Consider the following 4,876-nt stretch of genomic DNA (forward strand, 5'->3'; position numbering starts at 1 on the left):
TGTCCATCCTGAATGGTAGTGCAGGGAATTGCCAGGTACCTCACCATACGATATTATCGTAATACTTAGATGCTGATACGATATTGCGATTGTCACGATTCTAAACTCGGCAAAAAAATAAATGTCCTCACTGTCAACTGCATTTACTTTCAGCCAACTTAACATGTGTAAATATTTGTATGAACATAACAGGATTCGACATCTGTATCTGATGTGGCCACCAGCTGCATTAAGTACTGCAGTTCATCTCCTCCTCATGGACTACACCAGATTTGCCAGTTCTTGCTGTGAGATGTTACCCCACTCTTCCACCAAGGCACCTGCAAGTTCCCAGACGTTTCTGGGAGGAATGGCCCTAGCCCTCACCCTCCGATCCAACAGGTCCCAGACGTGCTCAATGGGATTGAGATGCGGGCTCTTCGGTGGCCATGGCAGAACACTGACATTCCCGTCTTGCAGGAAATCACACACAGAACGAGCCGTATGGCTGGTGGCATTGTCATGCTGGAGGGTCATATCAGGATGGGCCTGCAGGAAGGGTACCACGTGAGGGAGGAAGATGGTCTTCCCTGTAACGCACAGCATTGATATTGCCTGCAATGATGACAAGCCCAGGCCGATGATGCTGTGACACACCGCCCCAGACCATGACCGACCCTCCACCACTAAATCGATCCTGGTGTAACGCTCCTTCGACTATAAACGCCGTCTTCTGTGTTTATCGTAGCGCTGTCTTAGGCGTCTCAAAGTACAGATAATTGCAATGTATTGCCCTGGCCACATCTGCAGTCCTCATGCCTCGCAGCCTGCCTATGGCATGTTCACGCAGGGAGCCTGGGCATCTTTATTTTGGTGTTTTTCAGAGTCAGTAGAAAAGCCTCTTTAGTGTCCTACGTTTTCATAATTGTGACCTTAATTGCCTACAGTCTTAACAACGTCTCGCTGGGCAGGCCTCTGTCGCTCTCTTTTCCATGCTAGTTGTTCCCTATTCTTGGTGTGTGAAATATAGGGCTTTCTTCTGTTCATCAGAGCTGCTTCTCTTCTCCCTGAAAGGTAAGGGCCCCACTGCCTCGTTGTCCTTAGAGAAAGTAAGAGCAGTGGAAACAGAATGTTAATATCCAGGAAGGGAGATTTACAATGCTAATGGCACCCAATTCCTCATGTTAGTGCACAACTAGAGAATGAGGCACGACTTGAGACCATAGCCCTATTGGTCCTGGACAAAAGTATTAAACAAGGAATAGGGTGCCATTTGGGATGTTACCGAGATTTGGTTCCAGGGCACGTAGGGAAAGGTAATTAATTTGAGATGGGTTGAAGAGCAGCCTCTTAGAGAGGAGGGAGTGAAGAGCGATGGAGGAAGGTAAGAGGGAAAGATACCAGAATGTTCTCTCCTGCAGGGGCCCGGGGATGCTGCCTGCCGTATCATTTCCTCCACACACACACACACACACACACACACGAAGATTACAGGATGTACCCACCCATTTGTTTTCATTATGGAAAGAGATGAATGCAACCCTGGGGTGTAATCATTAGTCCAAAGCATTTTTTTTTTGTTTGCAACTGAAACCATTTTACTCCAAATGGCAAAACGTTTTGCAACGAAAATGTGAGTTTCTATTGAGTGAATTCAGTCAGTTCCTTCCGGGATCTGTTTGGTATTCTAGGGAATACACCATTGTAGTGCACTACTCTGGTCAAAAGTTGTGCGCTATATAGGGAATAGGGTGCCATTTGGGATTCTCATGGACATAAGAGGAATGCACTTTGCCCTCTAGATATGTTGAAATAATAAACTAAGTGTTTTTTATATTTTGGTTAGACCCAGTGCAGAAAGGCCGTGCAGAAAAGGGACTGTTTCTTTTAGTTGGATGAATCCTCGTCTCACTTTCTTTTCTCTCGTGTGCTTTTTGACCAGGGTCCATAGGGTGTAATTTGGGACCTGCCCCACAGTGTCTTCAGTCATCTCCACCTATTTCCTTATGAATGGTTTCATGACCTTAGTATTCACCCTGTCAGCACTTATACCTTAATACTTCATTTTGAGAGAACCTTTATATGAGAGCTGGAGCTCCGTTTCAAGTTGCTTCACTATGACTCCAGGCACTTTTTTTTGTCTCAATGGAAATCAATAAGCAATCAAGTTGCTAATGAGTTTGGGCCCTCATCTTCAAGTCCACAGTAAATCCCAGTAATATATTGTTCTATGAGCTTTATTTCAATGTCTTTGGACCCCCCCCCCCCCCCCCCCCCCCCCAAAACACCTGTTCGGTGTTGTATTGTTGCTGGGAGGGTTTTGATTTGTTTTCTTCAGTGTGGGTGAGGTGGACAGATGGTTGAAGAGCTGGTGAGCTGGACAGGTGATTGGCATTCCTACAGTGGTGTTGAAGTTTGATATGCGGAGGAAGGTGAGTGACATTTTTAATTGGGAGCGTGTAGGCGACCCAATATGACATTTTGATGTTCTGGAGAACCTCCAGATAAAACCGTCGTATCTCTGTTACTGGGACTGCGAAAGCCTGGGTATCAGTCTGTTTGTGCCATCATGCCGCCACTTGTCATGCAAACAAGCAAGGAGTTGACATGATGGCAGATCAAGGACCAGGTTTCTTGGACTGAGGAACTGAGTGATTACAAACCACATCTGGGACCAGGCTTCTTGGACTGAGTGATGCAGTTATTTTTAAGACGACTTGATTCACTTCTATGACTCGTCATAAATCAATAAGCAGTCCAGTGTCAAATGTCTGCTCTCAAACCTTCAAGCATTTTGTTGTAACTCTCAATTTATAAATCCCAATGTATAGCTCTGTGAAAGGTGAACTAAATGTCAACATCTTATTTTTTTAATTTTACCCCTTTTTTCTCCCCAATTTTGTGGTATCCAATTGTTGTAGTAGCTACTATCTTGTCTCATTGCTACAACTCCCGTACTGGCTCGGGAGAGACGAAGGCTGAATGTCATGCGTCCTCCGATACACAACCCAACCTCCAGCCCGGAAGCCAGATGTGTCGGAGGCTACACCGTGCACCTGGCAACCTTGGCTAGCGCGCACTGCGCCCGGTCCGCCACAGGAGTCGCTGGTGCGCGATGAGACAAGGAGATCCCTACCGACCAATCCCTCCCTAACCCGGACGACGCTAGGCCAATTGTGCGTCGCCCCACGGACGCACACAGTCGCGGCCGGTTACGACAGAGCCTGGGCGCGAACCCAGGGACTCTGATGGCACAGCTGGCGCTGCGCCACCCGGGAGGCCAATGTCAACATCTTTGAAGAGATATTCCCCCCCCCCCCCCCCCCCCCCCTTTGAGATGGCCTCCTGTCCTGTCCTCCAGGAGTTTATATTGATGTGTTGTAGTCTGGCCTCCTGTCCTCTACTCCAGGAGTTTATATTGATGTGTTGTAGTCTGGCCTCCTGTCCTGTCCTCCAGGAGTTTATATTGATGTGTTGTAGTCTGGCCTCCTGTCCTCTACTCCAGGAGTTTATATTGATGTGTTGTAGTCTGGCCTCCTGTCCTGTCCTCCAGGAGTTTATATTGATGTGTTGTAGTCTGGCCTCCTGTCCTCTACTCAATGAGTTTATATTGATGTGTTGTCTGGCCTCCTGTCCTCTACTTCACCTGCTCCCCCAGGTGGATAGACTCATCAGATGGGCCCCCCCCTCCCCCAGGTGGATAGACTCATCAGAGCCCGCTCATGGACAGGTGGTGGGCTGGCTGACTTTGCAGTACAGTTATTTTATGTAGGGAAACAACAAACTCTGAGTTGAAGTACTAATAAATGAGTTCAAGCCATCTGCAGTTGGGGGGGGGGGGGGATTTTATGAACTGCCCAAGCCTGACCAATAGACGTGTCTGTCCTGCACCTGCCTCAATTAAGGGATAGAGAGCAAAATACACACGCTGTGTGTGTGGCATTATGCTGCATGCCCTGGACTCTGATTGGTCTGACAAGGAAAGCAAGAGTCTCATTTACCCAGTCTGTCTCAGGGAAGTGTGTGTGTGATTCTGCCCGGGCCTATGGTTAATTAAAGGGATCCTTCAGACTTCATTATAGGTGAAGAGGGGAGCCTGACAGATTAATGCACTGTGTCACTTCACTGAGACGGGACAGGGAGATGAAACGCACACACACAGTCGGTCAGTCTCCGCCTCTCCCTCGTCATTAAGCGACGCTTCCCCCTCTGCTGTCTGTCTCTCCTGTCACTCTGCACAGCCGTAGCTATACATAAACAGTTTAAACTAGTTCAATGCACATGGTTTTGACTTCTCTCCAAGGGGTTCTGTTTTCTGGTCCGCCTCCTGAAGGTACTTATGATAATCCATAGAAAATGCAAATCCTGACAGCCAGCCACACACAAGCCGAGTGAGTTTGTTATTCAACAGGAGCCACTGTTGGCCTTCCCTCGGTGGGTGCACTGTTGGCCTTCCCTCGGTGGGTGCTCTGTTGGCCTTCCCTCGGTGGGTGCTCTGTTGGCCTTCCCTCGGTGGGTGCTCTGTTGGCCTTCCCTCGGTGGGTGCTCTGTTGGCCTTCCCTCGGTGGGTGCTCTGTTGGCCTTCCCTTGGTGGGTGCTCTGTTGGCCTTCCCTCGGTGGGTGCTCTGTTGGCCTTCCCTCGGTGGGTGCTCTGTTGGCCTTCCCTCGGTGGGTGCTCTGTTGGCCTTCCCTCGGTGGGTGCTCTGTTGGCCTTCCCTCGGTGGGTGCTCTGCATCCGTCTGGTGACTTAATTTCCTTTTGAAGTCCGTAGTCATATCTCCTACACACAGGTGGCTGTGCGATGTTTTTTGTTTTTTTCCCCTCTCTCAGTACAGTTTCCTCACGTACTGTTGGGCAGTGAGGACAGCCCAGTGTATGGAACTGGCCGGCCCAGTGT

The sequence above is a fragment of the Oncorhynchus clarkii genome, chromosome 20, assembly GCF_045791955.1.
Source record: "Oncorhynchus clarkii lewisi isolate Uvic-CL-2024 chromosome 20, UVic_Ocla_1.0, whole genome shotgun sequence".
In the NCBI taxonomy this organism is placed as follows: Eukaryota; Metazoa; Chordata; class Actinopteri; order Salmoniformes; family Salmonidae; genus Oncorhynchus; species Oncorhynchus clarkii.